A 21,536-nucleotide genomic window follows, 5' to 3' on the forward strand; every position below is an offset into this window, starting at 1 on the left:
AGAGAGAGAGAGAGAGAGAGAGAGAGAGAGAGAGACCTAAAATGTACTTTTTTTTGTTTATGGACTATTGCTTAAGTGCTAAGTGTTTTTTTGAAGGGTGATATTGGTATTTATATTTTTGGAGCGTCTGATATCTTTATATTTTAGCCTTCATACCAGTGGTGCTTCTGTGAGAAATGTCCTCCTGTCATGGTGGCGAAGCGTCTGCAGCAGCGTGTAGAGCATGGCGGGACACTCAGAGGCTGCATTGAAAGGCAGATTAATTAAATGGTTTTAAATGAGCCGGCAGTTCCTCCACGCAGAGGGAGGCAGGTTTGACTTCAGAGACCGAGAGCCCTGAAGCTCCTGACAGCTGGTCGGACCAGCCCAGTCTCACATCACAACATGTAATAGCGCTGTTGGTCCACCAGAGGCAGCGTTTGGCCTCACCTGGACATGGACAGCACACAGCTGCAGGAATCTGCAGCGCTGTGGTGGAAAGACAAAGTCCATGTCAGGAGGAGGGTGAGGCGGACGTCCAGCCAGCTTGCTGATGTCAGCCGGTCAGCGTCAACCACGACCTTTCCCTAACCTTAACCAAGTAGTGTTGTTGGCTGAAGCTAGCTGGTTAGCTAATGTGTTTGCACATGCGCAGATGGTGTTTAATGTCAACGTCATGTTCTTTGCATCTCAGAATTTGCACTTACTTAATGCAATTTTATGGAACTGTTGATTATTTAATGTCAGCAAAATGCACAGTTTGCAGTTAGCAGCTTTACCTTTGGGAAATGAACTCTTCCCTGCTCAGATTTATGATTTCCCACATTTTCCTCAGCATTTTTCCACATTTCTCTTGTTACGACAACATACAGCCACTCTGTCCGTGGAAAATATCACATGTAGCTCCGTTCTCTTTCCGAAATATTTGAAATTCTTTTTTAGGACTAACCCCTTGAGATGTACCATGGGACGTGTTCATCCATCCATCATGTTGCACTTGTGTTTTGTCCATATCAGACACTATACATCACATGACACGCTGTGAGACTCCTCAGCAGCGTCAGTCAGGTGTTTGATCAGTCAGATGGCGTGCAGCAACATGACTTGCAACCAGTGTTACACCTGTAGAAGCGAGTTTACCTAAACAAGGAAGGAGTGACGGGGAAAGAAAGAGAGGAATAAAAAAAAGGAGGGAGAAAAGCAGGAAGGGAGGATGAAAGTCACCCGCAGACTGAAAAAGAGCAGAAGAGGAAGGAAAGGAGAGATTCCAGAGGTTTTCCCTCTGTGACATGAAATACCTGCTGGAGCACTTAACCTCACACACACACACACACACACACACACACACTCACTCCCTGGGGAGGTGTGAAGGGTCAGAGGTGAGGAAACACAGAGGCCAGCAGGAGGAGAGGATAACCTTGAACGAGTCAGCTCAGTGCGTCTGACCTGTAACCCGGATTAAATGACCATACCAGAATCTGAATTATATGATATTTGACATTGCAACAAGCCATTTTGCAAATCATGCCAGGTTACCAAAGATCACACAACATGTCATCAAAACCCCTCAACATCCAGTTTTAAATTCTGAGGGATTTTGACATTTCTAAAGAGGGTGTTGTATATGTGAACCATGGAGCTGACACCTGCCTGTGTGAAGCAAAGGTTTCCCTGTGGAAAGACCGTTTCACTCACAGCCCAACAGTGCTGCTGCTTTCAGGAAAACTCATGAGGAGGACTTTATTCCGCTGATGGAAAACTGGATATCCATATCGTAGTGGAATAAATGGAAACCAGCGGCTGGAGGAAAGGGAGGAGAAATGATACTCCATATGTTTTTTTTTTTTATAAAGATCAGAAGAAATGTGAAGGATATACATTTTGTAGATATTATGCTAAACATGCATAATCACTGGTGTGGCTCATTAATTACAGTACTACCAATACAGTGCTATCTGATTGGACAAGTTAACAAATAATACAAATGGCTGATCCAATCACCTGCTAGGTATTTTTGTAAATGCCCATTTCTGCCACCTCTTTTTTTTAAGTGCATGTCTAAGTGTGAGTATGGGGGTTGGTGTGGCCAGTCACTGGTTCAGTTCCCTGCTCTGGATGGGAATAACTGGCTGGGATGGTGAGTGAGGTGTCCTTGAGCAAGGCACTTTTCTCCCAGCTGCTGCAGTGATGATGCTGACTTGCAGGTCAACCTCAGACCAACAAACTTCCTGTTGGATTAGAGCAGCGCCAGTGACCCACATAACACACTCTCTCTGTGTCTAACGCACACACACACACACACACACACACACACTGCCCTCTGTCTTGTTAGGTTAGCTAAGCTGCAGCTCAGTGTGTGTGTGTCTGCGGGGGGTCAGCGCTCACGAGGCCAGATCATTAGAGGCTGATTCGATGTCGCTGTGCAGCATCACAGTACAGGCACAGGGTTTTTCATGACATTTCGACAAACTTTATTGACAGATTTTCTTGCTACAAAGACATATGAACAAGGACATCACACCAACCTGTCTCATTATAACAGGAAACATTCTCGTTACAGGATAAAATATATTGTCCTAACATGAAACAACATATAACGAGAAAAAGATCTTTTATGTCACATGAGGAAACATGATGTCTGTGAGTTACTGAGTGAGATGGATGATGTCATGACACTCAGAGAGACTGCAAAACGTCAGGAAGGACGAGTCGTGGTGTCTGCTGCCCCCTGCAGTTCAGACCAGAATAAAAGTCACAGCCAGTTTATAGTGAACACGTTTGCATGCACACCATATTCCTGTATTATTCAGAATATCCGCAATATTCCGGTTGCGCATTAGTCATGTAAAAGTGACACTTTTCATGTTTTAGCAGTATAAGTTATCTGGCTATAAGGAGAAACTTTTATGTTACAGAAACGTGCTGCTGTGTTGTTGTAAATGAAAAGTTTCATGTTATGATTCGATAATTTGAGATGTCACAAACACAAGAAAATGTGTCCTAATGTGAAAGCATCTTGTTATAATGTGAAAGACATAACGGGTCATTTTAGCACGGAGCTGAAACCTCCTGATCAGCTCCTCTGGGCTGCTCTGAACTGCGTCTGTCTGTCCCGTCAGTTCCTAACCCCAACCCCAACCCCAACCCTAACACAGCCTCCAACATGACAGCTGAGCCGCAGAAACACGAAAAAAAATGGATTATGCAAAGATAAAAAACAACAAGTTCTGGTACACATTTTGTGTATGCGTGTGTGTGTTTGTGTGTGTGTGTGTGTGTGTGTGTGTACTTACACTTATTTATGAAAGTGCCATTGTTTCTTCTTCGTACAAAGTCCCTATGTGCACATGCTTCCTGCGTGTGCTTCTTGCCGGATCTACTTTCCAACTCAAAAAGGAAAATGATAAGAAAAGAGGGGAAAAGTGGGCAGCAGGACTTGTTTTTTTTATTTTGGTGGAATCTGCTTTGTTCTCATTCATTTATGTGCTGAAGGTGCTGGGAGCTGCTTTGCTGTTGAGGTTCAATGGACAGAAATACAGAGGAGCAGCTGGTCAGTCAGATGATGATGACCTTAAATTAAAATGGTAAAGTAGAGATGGAGAGGATCAATAATAAGTATTACAGGGCAGTTATGATGTCAGAGTGAACTGAATTACTTTGACTTAGTTACAGTTCAAGCAGACGGATTAAAAATATGAAGGATTTTAAAAATTAACAATATTTTTTGTTTTATTTTCATTGTAGAGAGATGACATTAACTCAGATGAGATGAAATCGGAATGATCCCTGTGTAACCTCAAATAGTGACAGGAGAAAACCCATCCAGTAAAAAAAAAAAAAAAAAAAAACGTATAATATTTACAGTAATGTTATAAGAATGTGCAAATGCAGCAATTAAAAAAAATTCAACTGACAATCAACAGTAGAAATTTATCAAAGAAAAAGCCACATATAGTTGAGCATTGAGAAGAAAATGACTGAAAACTGAAAAATATGAAAAGATGCATAGACACTGAACCATGAATGCAGATTCTATAAACACTGTAAATAAAAAATATCAAAATGTATTATTTCCTCATCAGATGTTGTATAATGATGACACTCATATAGAGTTTGAATGGTAGTGTTTTTCTGATGTCCGTCTCCACACACACACACGCACACACACACACACACACACACACACGGGCAGACGGCCCTAGACACAGTCACTTTCTCAAGGCGTGACATCACCAGCCAGCCGGTTGCCTTGGTAACAGGCCATTCATCTCAGCGTGGCCGGGCTTTGTCACTGTCACACACACTTACCCTGATGACTCGTTTTTGTATGAATGCATGTTTGTGTGTGTGTGTGTGTGTGTGTGTGAGATGGAAAGCGTTTCAAAGGAGGAGAAAGGGAAAGAGAAAGTGTGTTTACTGATGCGCAGCAATCCATCTTTCATTCACACACATACACACACACACACACACACACACACACACACACACATACTTAGAGACAGGAAGGGAGACTCTTGTGTTTTATTAAAGCTCCCTCAACTGAGTGTGTGTGAGACGGTGCTCTGTGTGTGTGTGTGTGTGTGTGTGTGTGTGTGAGTGATGCTTTTCAAGGAATTTAAGAGGACTTCCTCCTGATGGGACGGACACACTGTCAGGCCTCCAACACATATCAATGAGAGAGAGACAGAGAGAGAGAGAGAGAGAGAGAGAGAGAGAGAGAGAGACAGAGAGAGAGGCAGAGAGAGAGAGAGGCTGGTAGAGGCCGAGGCAGGGAGGACAGCAGGATTAGAGCGGGACAGTGAGGCGTTTAGCAGCAGCAGCAGCAGCATGTGGCTCCCAGCCTCCTTCAGTCTATAATTAACCCTCCATCTGCTCCCTGGACTGCCCAGCCTGTCTCTCTCTTTCTTTCTTTCTCTGTCTGTCTGTCTCTCTGTCTCTCTCTCTCTCTTTTTCGCTTTTTCTTTCTCTCTCTTCCAGTCAGCTAAGTTAAAGTTTATAGGGAGGAGTGAGAGCTGTCCCGTCCCAGAGCCGTGCAAAACAACACCAGTGGAAAGAAACTCTCCCAGTTCAGTGAAACTGGGCAGAGCTCTGCGCTGCCAGGCTGTGCCCTTATTATCAAAATTCAAAAAAGAGAAATATTATATAAGAAATTACTATTAGAAACATCTCTGATGCTGTGACACTATGTCATTCTTATAAATACACAACCTATTTTAAGCCTGTTTTCTAAAACTTTGATTCTACATGCAGATATAACCAACACCTCTCACAGGCTTTTAAACACAAGAAATCATTACATAATCCCCTTGCTATAGTTTGTTTTGTTTGTTTTTTTTCTGGTAAGTCCACTATACACCCCCACCACCCCCGATGTTTTGAAAGAAATCATGTGCATTTGCTCTTATTTTGAAGGGCTAAACAATTCATCACTGTAATCGAAATGGCCTTTTTTCACATGAGAGTCCCTTTGGGACAAAATCATTTGAAGTGGGGGTCTGTGGCTGACAGAGAGCCGGCCTGCCTGGAGGTCCAGAGCATGACAGAGCCGGAGAAACCTTGCTTCAATAAAATCATCTGTCCCACAGAGTGGCTCCTGTCCCACAGAGTGGCTCCTGGCCCATACAGTGGCTCCTGTCCCATAGAGTGGCTCTTGTCCCATAGAGTGGCTCCTGTGCTGACAGAGTGGCTCCTGTCCCACAGAGTGGCTCCTGTCCCACAAAGTGGCCTTCTCGCTTTCTGGGTCTGGCACGGAGCCTCTGCAGGCGATCAGGACGGGCAGCGGCGTCAAGCTGCCGCGCAGAGACACTGCAACCCGGAAATATACAGGTTTACTGTCAAAATGAAAGCCCGTCAGCTTTAAAAGCCCACTGCGATAGAAACTGGAACAACATTGGAGATCAGTGGAATCATGATTTCAAATATTGAGCCAGCTTTAATTTTTCAACAGAGAGCCTTTTCTTCTCTTTATTGTTTGATAATGGAATATTTATGATAATGTACAGTCACATCTGTATGTGTGCATGTGTTACCAAGACCTGTTGGATCCTTTTTTTTTCTGTGTGTGTGTGTGTGTGTGTGTGTGTGTGTGTGTGTGTGTGTGTGTGTGTGTGTGTGTGTGTATTCACCTGTACAACCAAAGAGCACCTGTTGTATGAGCCATTAGAGCCAGTGACAACCAGCAATACTCCCCTCCTGAAAATGCTCTACCTCCCAGCTCACTGCAGGAGGGACATGTTTTCATCTGTAGAGTGAAGGTTGTGGAGTAGAAACTGGTGTCTTCAGTTCAGTTCAGATCAGACCAGATCTTCAAAAATCCCTGCTGCATATTGCATTTGAGTCACTGGAAGGCTCAGCTGTAGAGGGAAGCCTAGTGGAAGTGAACAGGAAATATGTGAATTTTTTTGTCAAGCAAAACTTTTTGGTCAATACTCAGGGACCTATTTAGGTAATGGTGTATTAGGGCCATTGTAGGAAAAAATATGGAGTCTCAGATATTCTGAGAAAAAAGAAAAACTTTGAATTTCCGAGATTAAAGTTGTAGATTTATGAGAAACAACTGGATATTCTCTGAAATTAAAGTGGTCAATTTATGAGAAAAAAAATCAAAGCTCATTAGAAAAAAAAAAACTCTGGATTATGTGCAACACGAAATCAACAAAATGTAAACGAGCTTGGACTTACTTAAAAGTCCTCAGCACTTTTTTTTGTAAAGGGATAACCTGCCCACTGTTAAGGTAGAGCATTAAGGTGGATGAACATGCTTTGAATATGCAACATTTTCATATATCAGTATCATAGAACACACACACACACACACACAGTCTGTAGCACGGTGACGCCCTTGCAACTAGGCTTTTATTTTGAAGAGGACAGCCGGAAGCGGTGGTGGTGGTCGCGGCGGGCTTGACGGCAGTGAGCGCCGCTCTGCTGGCCGCAGGACGGAGCCCAGACTTTGTGAAGCCTCATGAACAAACGCAGGGATCTGTTTGTTTGACCGGGATACTCTGTCAGGACGAGCTGCAGCTGCCCGGCACCGAGCTGCCCGCCGGCTGGACCCTCACAGGATCCGGTTTCTGCTCCCAGTCCCGGACTGATCTGACGAGCCGAGAGAGGAGAGGAGCCCCAAACACCGCAGCGACCATGTATGTCCTCTCAGCTCTCTCTCTCTCTCTCTCTGCGGTGCTGTTTCAGTGGAGCTGTCGGTCCACTTCTGTCTGTCCGCTCCGTTATGCTGCTGTTATGTTGATTTGACGGTATGAATCGTTGCCCGGTAGGTTTTTCACTCTGAAATGCGTGACTCGTTTCTCTGCAAGTGTCTGGACGCTGCAAATCCCGTCCCCTCAGTCCGATACGCAGCTTCTCTGCTGGACAACTTCAGCCAGACTCCACTGGAGATTCGTACAATTTAACGCTTCGTCGACAGTCAGCAAGTATACACAGCTAGCAGAGCTTAAGTCGACAACTTCAGTGAATCACAGTCTCCCACTTTACAGATCGGCATGTAGACGCCTGCAGACCCAGCGCCCGCTCCAGTCAAACCCCAGTTTCTATAATTGGTACGCCTGCTGTTCCCTGAGTCCTCTAACTGGAAAATGCACCGCCCGGCGCTATAGCGGCTGTCATGAACCTCTGAAAAAAGTTGAAATTTTATTTTATTTTATTTATTTATTTATTTATTTATTTATTATTTTGCCGAATTTGTCCTAGAGTGGTTCGTAAACGGCGTTTGGTCGTGTTGTCGCCGCGTACATCTGCAGGCAGAAGCGACGAGCAACGCTAAATTAATACCTAGTTTCTTAAAGTAATCTGGTTACAGAGTGCAGTTATCGCTTCCAGTCTTTCAAATGTATGAGATTATGTTTCAAGAGATGATACTGTGTGTGTGTGTGTGTGTGTGTGTGTGTGTAGTAGTGGACAGTGTTGGACAGTGTCTTAAGGACTGCAGACCCATGACACTGTGTGTGTGTGTGTGTGTGTGTGTGTGTGTGTGTGTGTGTGTGTGTGTGGGCACAGTGTCAAATACTCAGCCCTTATATCTAAACTGCTTTTGGTTCTAATGCTGGAATCACTGAGGAAGTCTGAGGCACGCAACCTCAGGATTTTGTTTGTTTGTGTGTGTTGTGTGTGTGTGTGTGTGTGTGTGTGTGTGTGTGTGTGTGTGTGTGTGTGTGTGTGCACGTGCGTGTGTGTACATGATTTGATGTTGCCCGTCTCCATAAACCTGTGTAGACTTGTAATCAGTACATGTTTACATGGCGTTGATATTGGCGTCCTATTAAAGATTGGATCCCAAAACAGTGGCATCATGTTTCAAACAGCTCAGTCAGATCCAAGTCGCTGCTCGCGCCCCCTGCCTCCTGCTGCCTCCTGTCTCCTCCTGTCTCCTGCCTCCTCCTGCCTCCTGCTGCCTCCTGCCTCCTGCCTCCTGCCTCCTGTCTCCTGCCTCCTGCTGCCTCTGGGCCTGCAGCTCAACCAATCATCTCCATTACAGCCTCATCCCACTGCTGAGTTTTGTCAGCAAGGAAATCTACCTCCTATCAGACATGAATATTATATTTCTGTTCTCAGTTCATCTCAGCTGATCATCAGTGAAAGTGAGTTGTGTTCCAGCTGACTGCTAAGACAAAACTTCCCTCATCTGCTTTTCTAAGCTCGCTCGCTCTGCCACTGATTTATGAAAGACAGTCGACATTCCTGGCCTCTCAGTTTAAACAACACTGGGCCTGCGGCAGCGTCGGCTCGCTGGGTTAGGAGGAAGTTAATGGTTAGCTTAATCCTTGATTTTGAATGCTTTACAGGACCATACTGGTGATTTTAAATGTTTGGCCGATTTGCTACAATTTACATACATTTTACATGACAACAAACCATTTTGTAAATCATGCAGGGGTCCTAAAGATTTCACAACATATCAAAATCCCTTCATTTTCAGATGTGAATATTTGGTTGAAGCAGCCGCCTTATAATGTTCTGCTTCTGCGGCGAACAAAGTCCTCAACATTCAGAAACCACACAGCTGATAATTAGCTGTGGAAAGCAAAACGTTTCCCCGGGGACTATTTTCCCTGGCGGAGGAGGTGGAGGAGGCGGAGGAGGGAGCGTTTCAGTTTGAAAAAGTCCTGGAAACCCAACAGTGCTGCTGCTTTCAGGAAAACTCATGTGGAGGACTTTATTGTGCTGATGGAAAACTGGAGTGAAGAAAGTCTGAAGGCTCTGAAAGTTCATGTTCATATCGTAGTGATGAATGAATGGAAACCAGCGGCTGGAGGAAAGGGAGGAGGAGTGATGTGGCAGCTCTAAAATCCCACTGCTCATTTTGGGAGGAGATCAGAGGAACATGAAGTTTATATATTTTGTAGATATTATGCTAAACATGCAGAGTCACTGGTGTGGTGCTTTTAAGGTTTATACTCATGTAAGATATACATCATGTAAGATAAGACAGTGTGTTTAAATTCCTCATAGTAGCTCATGTGGAGCTTGGGGCTCAGTCAGGGCTTAGTATTTATAAAGTAATATTGCCTATTTCAAATATGACCATGGAACCTGAGCCGATGCAGATTGTAAGCGAGCAGTAGTGGGAGAGGTGAGTGTATACTTGCCTAAGTTTCTCGGCTCATATCCGAGTGGGACTGTCACCTGCGTGAGGTATTATAACTGTGATATGAAGTGTGTGTGAGTCAACACACAGCAGAATGGCGTGAAACAGAAGCGGCTGCAGATCACCTGGCGGCTGCTATGCTGAGGTGTGGACGCAGGCCGCTGCAGGTGCTGCAGGTATATACTGCATTGTATTCTATTTGTATTATAGGCCACAGTAATTTTGTTTGTCAAGTGTTTGAAACAACTATACTGTCTGTTGAAACAGTCAGTAAATTTCACTCCCTATGGGTATGGGTCTGCAATGCTGAGCTAAGCTCCTCCATACGTCAAGACTTCCCAAAAGTTCAGTTTTTCACCTTCTGAGTGACAGCATTCCTGGCATAACTTTAAAACTCAGTGCATTTGCTCCCCTGCATGCGCCGCCCCGTGAGACGCCCTGCGAGCCCGTGAGCTCACCTGTGGGGCTGCAGGGAGACCAGCAGCGCTGTCTGACTGCTGCCCAGAGGACAGGAAGTCACAAATGAACATGTTGTCCCTGTAGCAGGTGACAAACAAGTGAGAAACTAGTTCCAACTGACTGTGGGAATGCTATTGGTAACACACACGCACACACACACACGCACACACACACACACACACACACACACACACGCACAGCTCAGGGAACAGTAAGTCCATTGTGTAGGGGAGGCTAACTAGTCCAGAGCCGGGCTCTCTCAGCGTATTCAGCTAATGATCACATCAACACTAACAAGCTGCATGAAACAGATACGAGGACGGAGGCACTTCACTCTCTCGTCTGCCCATCCGCTGCACGTCACACCGCCAGCCTCTATCAGGCACCGGGCAGCTTAAAGGGGCACTTCGCTGGATCCTGGCTGGATGCTCCAAATGCTAACTGTTAGCCTCCTGCCACTGAGGTGGACTTCCCCCAGCTAACTTTCTTAAAAACACTCAACAATGTCCTTTTCTTTTCTTTATGTCCCCTAAAATGTCGCATCTTGACTTTACTGACTATTTAGAGAGGTGTTTTCACAATCCTCTGCTGCAGATGGAGGTGTGTGTGCACGCCCCTGAAATCTGAGATTGAGGCGTACCCCAGGCCTAACCCTAACCCTGACCCAGCTGACTGTTTTCCAGTGTGAGAAAACATCAAGACCAACTTGAAATGGCTGCTTCACATGGACCATATTAACCAAGAGTAACCAAGAGAGTCACGGGAAAAACATTTTTTACGTGGTTTGATTACAGCATCTGATGCAAGTTCTGAGCTGGTGGCGGGGGGTTATAGATGTGCACATACCCTGAAGTACAAGGTGCGAGGTGTAGAGGTGTATCTAAGAGGTTTTAAGGCATGAGGGGATGTGTTTTTTATGGGCAAGGGAAAAAACCTCTGAATTTGTAGTATTGGAGAACAGAGAGGATCCGTTTAAGGGCTTTAATCAGTGGCTTGAGGGTAGAGTTCTCATATTCTGCCCGAACCCGACCCGACCCGACCCGACCCGACATTTTCGGGTCGGGTCGGGCCTAAAATTTACGTGAATTGGGCGGGTCGGGTCGGGCTTCGGGTTCTGTGGGGGGATTTTTTTTTTTTTTTTTTTAAATAAAAAAATAGAATTATGTGTTGTGTTATTGATTATGACGTTTCGTTTTATGTGACTGGTGGAGAGAGTGAGAGACTGGATTGGATTTGGAGGCTAAACTTTCAGTGACAGACAGACAACCAGCTGTGCGAGCGCAGCGCAAACAAGTGAGAGAGAGTTGCAGCAGTATCCCGCTGTGCTGGCAGACTCGGCAGCAGGGACGGTTTCTGCTATGGGCAGTGCAACTGGGGGCGCACGGGAAAAAAAAAAATCTCCAGTTTTCTAGACTACCATATTGACCCGCACATGCACCGTCCGATACCGCGCCCACCCGTCAGGTCTGCCGGATCTGGCAGGTGAGCTGCCTGATGCTGGCCAGTGCCGCGGCCGGCCCGCTTGATACCGACTGATGGTGCCCCGGTGCCGCGGCCGACCGGCTCTGCTAAATAATGGCGAATTTGGCGATTATTTTTTATTATTTTTTTATTATTTTTTTTCGGGCTTTATCGGGCTGTCGGGCCTAAAGTTCGGCTAATTAGTCGGGTCGGGTCGGGCCTCGGGCTGGCCCAGTCCGGCCCGGGTCGGGTCGGGTCTTAATTTTCAGGCCCGATGAGAACTCTACTTGAGGGCGACTTAGTAAAAAATGCACTCGGACACTAGTTTTGCTTTTGTGAAATAATGCAACATTTTCAAAAGGGCTTGTTCATTTCATATTTCTTTGTAAGTGCTGCATGGTGTACTGTACGTAGGGCTGCTCAATGAATCGAATTTTAATCGTGATTACAATTTTGGCTCCAGACGATCTCAAAATTCATATAATCGAGGAAAAACTGATTATTTTGCCAGTTTCCAGTCTGAGATGCGCATGCGCAACTCAACCGCTACTCCCCCGCTACTCCCCCGCCCCCGCGTGTGTGGAGAGTGGAGATCCAGGCCGGCGATTTAAGCACGTGTGAAGATGGCAGAAGGTGAGGCTGAGCAGCGTCGCTTGGTTGATAAAAGGTAGAACCACTTCATTAGTGTAGGCAGGGACGGTTTTTGCTATGGGCAATGTGGGCAACCTCCAAAAACAAACCAAAAAAAAAAGTGTGTCCTCAAAAAAAAAAAAAAAAAGACTACCATATTGACCCACATAAAAGATGACCCTGATTTTAAGACGACCCCTCTTTTTCAAGATCCTTTTTTGGAAAAACAGGCTACTTTTTATATGGACAAAATCTTGTTTGAATAAAAAAGCCACCGGCCGGCATCAGGCAGGCCGCCGCGGCACCAGCCGGGCGGTAGGAGTAGTAACATGGAAGGGCGCAAGCCAGTAATTGAGTGTGGGAACATTTTGGATTCCAAACACGTTCAATAAATGCTGTTCCAAATTCAAAGACATAATCGTGTAAATAATCGTGATTTCAATATTGACCAAAATAATTGTGATTATGATTTTTTCCATAATCCAGCAGCCCTAACTGTACGCACTCCAACCAGCTACAGACAGTCTGGAGTCCTCTTCCCCAGGCAGCTTTAATCTGCCAGATTACTGAACGGAGGCTGGCTGACAGCGGCCCCGTACCACAGAGGACAGATGATATGTGAGGCTGCTTGGCTGAAAACTGTGTTCTCTTAACATTACATTGATCTCAGACATCGCTGGGACTCAGGAGGTTCTGCAGCAGTAACAGGAAAGTGAAGACGCCACAGCCCTGCCTTCTGTTTGTTTGAACAAAGTTAAAATTTAAAAGAATTTTTTTTGATTAGGTTTGGAATGACAGGAATGTGTGTGTGTCTCTTGCCGTGCCGCTTGCTCTCTGTGTGAGTGTGTGTGTGTGTGTTTTGCTCAGTACATTGCTCACTTTCTGCATCAACATGAGTGTTTGTCAAGTCAGTTACATGTGCAGAGACACGGAGAGCAAAACAAACCTCAGGGCGTTGAGTGTGTCCTGTATCTGTGTATGTGTTATTCTGTGTGTGTGTGTGTGTGTGTGTGTGTGTGTGTGTGTGTGTGTGTGTGTGTGTGTGTGTGTGTGTGTGTGCATTGGCAGACCATAAACCAGCCTGAGAGCAGGGGTCCAGCAACCTGATATGCTGTGCCCAACATGCACTCTGATCCCTGGACTGCTGAGGGCCCCTCTCTCCAACCACACACACACACACACACACACACACACACACACACACACACACACACACACACACACACGCACACATACGGTCCTCAGAAGTTAATGACTTCCTCTGGTTGACTGGACTTCCTTTAATATCTGGACAAACAGCCAATTAACGCGCACACACACACACACACACACACACACACACACACACACACACACTCGGGTCCTGACTATTAAAGCTATAATGAGAGCTGATGAGTGTGACTTGCAGAGAGCCAGTGGCGAGAAGCTAATGACACCAAATACCTGAAGTTTTTTTTGTTTTTTTGTTTTTTCAAATGCAGCTTTCTGGATTTTATTTTTTGGGTCTGGGATGGGACAGATTTAGGTTTCCACCTCCTTGTTTGAAACTCTGAAGGCCTGTAGATTACTGTGTTGAATCTAAACTGGTCATCAGAGTTTGGTGTCCTGGATGGTTTCCATGGCGAGACTTTGCCGAGGAGCAGCCGGCTTGTAGAGTCAGAAATATATTCAGTAAGACATCTGGGAGAACTCGGACGAAGAATTGGATATTAAATCTAGAGTTCCAAAGATATAGCTGCTGAAAGCCACTTTATTTTAGAAGTGATCAGCACCACACTGAGTGTCTGCAGGATCAGACCAAATGCTGACCTGATGAATTGGTGCTGGTGAGATATTTTGATCACGTGGATGAAAATGATGTAGCATTAACTTTATTATGTTTAATACTAGCGGTAGCCTAGTAGTAGTTGTGTCATCCTGGGTTTCCAGTGGGATAAACACACACATTTTGGCCATGAAAATAGTCGTATTGAAACATATCAGATATCAGGACGAAATATCAGTTGTTGGCAGCTGCAGCCCAGACGTGTCTGTAATAACCCTCATTATTCCATATTTGAGTGTGCACAGGGAGATACTCTACCTCCACCTCCTGTCGTGTAACAATGACAGTAACAGTGCAGTTAGTGATCATGATGTAGTGATCATCTTATAGCATTTAGCCTCGCTGATCGCCGTGTATTTTTCTCTGTGTAGTGCTCAGCACTGCCTCCGATGGGCCAGAGGCTGTACTGCACTGCGCCCTGCTTTGGCTTTCTCTTGATCCTCAGTAAGAACTGACTGAGAAGTTGGATCACTGTTATTATGAAACACCAAGGTGATGACCAACACAGTGACATCACAGTGTGTGTGTGTGTGTGTGTGTGTGTGTGTGTGACTCATCCAATGCGGCGTCTCTCACTAATAACAGAGCTGATACTGCAGTAATCATACAGTGTACTGACTGGAACAGCTAGTTACCCGCTTCCTGACCTCTTGTCTTTTCCTGAAAGTGAATGCCTATGTTTATGTGTGTGTGTGTGTGTGTGTGTGTGTGTGGATGGTGCTGTGGTCTGAATTGGTTTCCCAGACATGGGTTTTGCTAGTCCCAATGAGCCCAATGAGTTACAGGTGTTACTGATGATGTTCAGTTAAGATTCTGTTCCATGTCAGTGCAGCAGAGTGTTTCCAGTGAACCAGCATCAACAGCACTATCCTGACTGTGCTGGACCGACATGGAGCAGAACTTTAATTAGTAAAACTTGCAATTTGACCTTCACTAAAGTGCATTTTTGTATTGTATGGGGCTACATTTTAAATACGTCACATTGCAGAGTGCAAATTTTACCGGCTCCTGATGGGCTTCCACAGACTGGAGCATCATGATGGTGTGGTGCCTTCCACAGCGAGCGGTGGGTCAGCACAGATGGGAACAGGAGTTTGTCTTTCCTTTGATGTTGTACTGTTTCATTCACAGTAGCAGAGTTCTGCAGTCTCTGTAGGTGTCACCTGTCTGCGCTGCAGTCAGGTGACTCAGGTGAGAGACGTGGTAAGAGGATTACTCATCAGGCAGTGACCAAACAGCAGCAAACTCCCAGAGAGAGAGAGAGTGTGTGTGTATGGAGTGTGTGTATGGAGTACAGCCGTTACACACTCACCACCTGCCTCCTCCTTGTCATGCTGCGTGTCTGTATAGAAACCAGGGATGGGAACCAGCAGGGGCCTCCCGATGCGATTTTACCCACAACACCAGGGTGCCAATTTGATACGTACCATAATTTTGTGATTCTGTATTAAATTAATTTATTCATGGTTGTACAAGGTGTCCACAAAGTCTCTTTACAATTTAAAAAATCTATTACAAAAGCAGTTGATGAGATATGTTGATCAGATTTGTTCTATGTACTCAGTGGTTATCAAAGTTTTTAATCACACTGGACATCATCGACCTGAAGCAAAAGATCACTGATGCCATTGCCACCATTGATGAGGCTCTGCTACAGAGAACATGGCAGGAAATCGAGTTGATGTGCTTCGTGCAACTAATGGTGCCCATATAGAGGTGCATTACATGAGGCAAAAAAAAACCTTCAATATCTACTCCTCATTTTGTAATAATTTCCTCAGATTTGTCTATTCATTTGCTTTTGTAATAAATTTGTTAAATTGTAAAGAGACTTTATGGACACCCTGTATTTTATCAGATGCAGATGCTGTGTTGGTTTGTCCTGTCCAGGAAAGTGGGTTGGTGTTGAACTGAGAAAAAAAGAGTGAAAGATACTGATGTTTTTTCCGAATCTCTCCTCAGTCTGGCTTAACTTGAGGAAACATCTGGAGGTTTACCATATATTCATCTTGTCATGGCCACCGTCTCATCATGGCCTCTCCCTCATATATGCTCATTAAAAGCATGTATTTATGTTGTAGAGAAGGAAGCAAGACGCTCATGTCCCGTTTTGGGAGGTTGAGCCACGATCACCCAGTGAAAACGGTGAACATCTGCTTTTCTGTGCAGAGCCGGCAGGTGAAGGGCTGCCTTCCGGCTGCTGAGGAGGAAATGAGAGCTGTGATGTTTTCAGAGACGGCTCAGGTGAAGGTAGAAGAACACCTGTCCACCTCAGCCCTGGTGCCGCTGATGCTCGTCTGTTTGAGGTCTGGCTGAGGAAGACAGATGTTCATGTTCACAGATGTTCAAGATGTGTCAGATCGTTTATGAGAGGGCTGAGTCGACCCAATCTGACATCACACCTCTCGTGTGTGGGAGCTGATGAGTGTGTGTGTGTGTGTGTGTGTGTGTGTGTGTGTGTGTGTGTGTGTGTGTGTGAAAGCTCTTAGGCCTTTGTTGGTTATACTTATACATACATGTCATTGTGGAATGAGCTTTGTCTGCTCAGTGTTTCACTTTGCCATATTTCCACAATACTGGATTTCAGTCTCTCTATTCACTTCCATGCCAAACAGCTCCCAAAATAACACCTTTGGCACATAATTGGAGGCAAACAAAGTGGATTACACCAACATAAAAACAGTAAGTCCTGGTACTCTTTTTTATGTACTTAAAGTTGTTTGTAATACTATCACATTGTTTCTTCATGGTGCAAGGCTACTATGCGGACGTTTCAGGTTGCTTTTGATTTTAGTTTCCTGTTCAAATACTAAAACAACAACAGAAAGACATTTCATTTCCTCAAAAAATAAGTACTAGGACTTATAGTGGCAAAATCTGCTTTATGCACATCTGTGTTTTGGGAGTTTTGCTGCACTATGGAGAGGAAAGGAGAGCTGGAGTTACAGTGTTGTGGGCTCTCACGGTCACAGTGCATGAGGCAGGTGAGTACACAGACCTTCTGAATGAACATCTTCTGAACATCTTCTGAATGTGCTGGGAAAGGATTCCTGACGCTGTGGCGCCCACATCAGTGCTGTTACTGAAGCTTTGATTGAAACGTTTGTGGTAACATATTAAGCAAGTTATTATTATTATTATTTTGTCTTTGTATTTTTGTTTGGGACATGCAGACAAAACAGCTACATTTCTTCAGATAATGACTGATCCAGACTGAAAGTGTGACCAAAAGCTGATTTTTATAACAAATTTGATCCACCAGATGGTGGGTTTCATGTCAGATCCTGGATTGTTTGAAGCTGCCTTGTCACAGTCCAGGCCAGTCACTTAGATAATATTCCCCCTGTGAAGCATCACTTCTTCTTGGACAGGGACCCAAAATAGGTCAGAAGTCTAATTCTGGCATATCCTTACGAGAAAAGAGCAGCAGTATGCTCTAATGAATGTGTGTCCCAGGCTGGGAGACTAAATTTGTTTTTTGAATCTGCGGCTGAAGCAGCTGAAGGACCCTGGTTATTAAGGAGATTATTCAGAGAAGTCTCTCTGGACCGTACCGAGCTCAAGACACTGAATCTGCCATTGCATCATTGGGTCAAAGACTGTACCGTCGGCACACTTACAGCCCAGAGACCCATACAGAGTTTGGCCTGTGTGTATTTCTTAATGATTCCTGAGACAAAGCACTCCACTCTGAGTGTCCATAGCTTTCTATTTTTGTAGATGGGATGTGTCAGCTGAGTCAGAGACCCTTATCCTCCTCCTGTAAGGCTCTTACAGATTAGGGCCACTGGTTCAGCTCTGTCGGAAGACACAGCGTGGTGTGTGTGTGTGTGACTCGCAGATATATATATGTGTGTGTGTGTGTGTGTTAGTCAGTGAGCATGCCAGACTGTTGATAGCACTCGACATGCCGTGGCTTGACACTTCTCATGGCAAACCAGTGATGTCTGCTCTGCCTGTCCTGCTCTCACCTGCACTTGCTGCCTCGTTGTAGGAACGGCCGAATGTGCGCGGTTACATAACCTCAGTCATTTATATTCTTTTGTATTTTACTATTACTGATCTATTTTCTGTGCTGTATCCTTGTTATCTGCTGCCTCAAGGATCCGTGTTTTTCCCACAGGGTCATTAGTTTGAATTCATTTTGCATTCTCACCTCAGCACGGTCAGCAGCCACTCAGATCCCAAATGAACGCGGGATTTGAAGTTCTTTTTGCTGTAATGTTTTTGTAAAGTGTGTGTTCTGCTGCCAGTGTCTGTAGAATTGAGACGAAAACGGATACCTGTTTCCTAAATCTCACAAAATAAGGGTTCAGGCTGTGCATTGATTTGCCAGTATTGACCTTAAAAATGTGACATGGGCCAGGGAGGGACATGTGCCTGCGGTGGGTTAGGGGTCCCGGGGTCAGGCAGGACCAGAAATGAAAGTGAAAGTGATAATCAGAGATGTGTTTTCTTTTTCCCCATGTTTCCTTTTTATGTAATTTCTCTTTTTTTTTTAATTTGCAAGAACATTGCAAATGATCAACCATACATAATTTGGGAGGCTATGACCGTCTCTGTGTGTTTTGTTTTTATCAGAAAACAATCCAGTCTGCAGCCTGAAGCAGGACGAAATGTTGGCAGAGCAGCAGCAGACAGCACAAACACACACTGCATCAACAACAACTCACACAGCCAATATATTAAAAAAAAAAAAAAAAATGCCAGCAGTGGAAGATAAGACTGGATGTGGACGGAGCTGCCAGCAGAGTTGAACACATCCCACTGGTGCACACTGACCGCTCACTGCCAGGAGTCAGTGTGCTGATCCACAGATAGGGCTTTTTTAGTGGCCAATGCCCATATATAGTGACACTTTGTTTCATTTTTGCATCTGATAAAATATATTTATTAATTTATTAATAATAACAAATAACACACAATTTCTCAACTTACTGGTAAGTGACTATTTTTCATGTTAGTGTTATTATCTGCATTCTCTGTGCTTGCTTAAGTAGATCTGCCCTCTGCTGTCCACAGTCAATCAAAAAGCTAAACTCAAAAAAATAAACAAACAAACAAACAAAAAAAAAACGTATGAATGAAAAATGAAGTTTTATTGTACTTAACAACAGCAGTGGCTTCCTGATGAAAGAGGGAGGGGCATCAGCTCAGTGCAGAGGTCTTGCTGTCAGGCCTGCAGCTCGTGGTCAAAGGCAGAGCCAGAGCTTAAAGCGTCACATTAGTTGGCATCTGTTGTGTCTCTGTTCACCTGGCCATGTGGTGGCTTATCCCGCATGAAGGGTTAACCTGATGACACAGTGCCCTGGGCCTGAGGCCAGCACCTGGACCTGGACCTGGACCTGGACCGCACACAGTCCAGTCCCACAGCAGCAGCTTTTAGCAGAAGCACCTGAGAATAATTTTTACCGTTTTTTTTTATTTTTTAGCCTCATTCTGCCTCCGCTTCCAGCTTGTGATTGGTTCCTCTAGAACCCGGGGATAAGAAAGTGATTGGTTGGATCCATCTCCTGCTGTGTATGAGCTGAGCCTGTAAACCCCCAGCACGGTGACGGTGTTTCTGCTGGGATGTGAGACAAGTAAACAGGTGAAATGGGACTAGTTTGTTCTCCTTGACTTCAAAATGTGGGATGAGCTACCTTTTTGAATATGCCTGCTGGGTTTTGGGTGCAGTAACTTTACTAAGAATCATTTTGTTGAAGTGTAGCCTTAGAATAATGTCAGCACTCAGAAGTTACTGAAAGCTTGTTTGGACGTTGGGACAGGATTGTAATATGGGGCTTTCACGGCCAAATGGCAAAGAGGAGAGTAACAAATCATATTTAAAGTTCAGCTTCCTTTATTTGTATAGCACTTCATCACAAGCATGTGTCAAAGGACTTTACAGAAACTGATTTAGGCAGATCAGACCGGAGACACTGTTGGCTACCAGGCGTGTCATTTTCAAAAGATTTTCAACAGAACTGGCGAGCTGCTTTTGCACGCCAAGCGCCTCTGCGTGTTCTTTACGCTCTGAGCATCCTGCTGTTTTTCAGGAGGAGCTTGGTGTGACTTGGAAATGCTCCACTTTGATGCGCTCCAAGGAAAAAAAAAAAATCATGCATATCATTCACCATCATTCACATCATCTGTCTCACCACAGTCCAGTCAGACGAAAGCAGAGTCAGGTCTTGGTTCTTCTGTTGGGTTTTGTTGTAAACAACAAAAATGAAGGAGAAGTCGGTTATTATTTTGTCTGCCTGCTCATCATTATGATTTCACGCAGCATGGCCATAAAGCAGACACACCATCGATCCACACGGTCTCTCATTTGTTTCTTAAAATCACAAGACTGAAAACCTCTGACTGCAGACAGCAGCATCCCAGTTCTACAATACAGGAACACCTCTGCTCTCGAGCCGAGTACAAACACAAAGTAACAGTTTCATCTTCACTAATCGTTACAAAGTAACACTTAGCTGAGTAATTCGCTTAACTCTCTCTTAGAGAGCAACAGGCCGTCACCTGCATTGATAATAGATAACTGCTTCGCGGCACTGATGATTTTTTTTTTTTTTTTTTTTTTTGCGTTCGTGCGCCCCCAAGTAGATTGCGCCCTGGGCGGTTGCATTGCCCATAGCAAAAACTGTCCCTGGCTGCACGAGTCATGCAGAAACATTCCAAGAAGTTTCTAAAAAAAAAAAAAAAAAAAAAAAAGACCCACAGAGAAAAACCAGTGAAAGCTGTGCTGCTCCTGTGGAATCCAGTCAGGAGGAAATCTGCAGGTTTGAGCCCAGAATCCCAGTCTTCTCCTCAGCTTCTGGACTTTACTGTGACTCGGGCCGATTCAGAAGAAAACAATATTATGATTGTAATATTGCACATTAGTGCCTCCCAAAGGCACTAATACACCATCATATCAAATGCTGGGTATGGGAACTTTAATTTGAAAAGTAAATAAATAAATAACATGAGATAATCAGATGTATTTCACAATGCGCTGTATAGAAGACAATGTGGCATCATATAAAAATTGTGACCCTCACAGGAAACATGAGCTGCGTGTGGACCTTTGTATCTCATGTATGTTTATGTAACTGTGGTGAAATGTATGTGTATGGTGGCGTGTATGCGCTATGGTATTGTATTGGTATGGTATTGTATTGGTTGGTTGGTGTTCCCTCTGTAATGTTGTTTGTGTAATCCTCGTGGCTGTACGGAAGTGAAAACAATTATCCTGAAAAAGGACAATAAAATCTATCTAGCTATCTACCTTTATTCCTTTCTTTTGTAACGTGTATTTATCCAGGGAGGGTTTGCAGAGCACGCCCAGCTCCATGTGTTACACGCCAGAAGGGTTGAGTCGAGAAGTCCATGCTTATCAGAGGGCTATTTTTGGGTTTCCGGTGCCCATGAGCAGGGGTTAATATAGTTTTAATATGCAGCATTGATATGCACATGGTGTGAGCCGTGCTACACTGGTTACAAACTGTAATTAGCCTGCAGCACTCCAGTGATAGTTAAGCTGCTTATTGGCCAGCTGGAGATTAGGCAGGAAGTCCCCACTTCACAGGGGTCCACACACACACACACACAGAG

General features: G+C 44.7%; 1 protein-coding gene across 1 annotated transcript in view; it reads left to right on the plus strand.

Annotated features, from left to right (window-relative positions):
• The first annotated feature begins 6,867 nt into the window (after positions 1–6,867).
• Positions 6,868–21,536, plus strand: part of ripor1 (RHO family interacting cell polarization regulator 1) — a 62,829-nt gene continuing 48,160 nt past the window's right edge. The window contains exon 1 of the mRNA XM_030053229.1: positions 6,868–7,121. The gene's annotated coding sequence lies outside the window, so the exon portion shown is untranslated. The remainder of the gene's footprint in view (positions 7,122–21,536) is intronic.

The sequence above is a fragment of the Myripristis murdjan genome, chromosome 6 (assembly GCF_902150065.1).
Source record: "Myripristis murdjan chromosome 6, fMyrMur1.1, whole genome shotgun sequence".
NCBI classification, from domain to species: domain Eukaryota; kingdom Metazoa; phylum Chordata; class Actinopteri; order Holocentriformes; family Holocentridae; genus Myripristis; species Myripristis murdjan.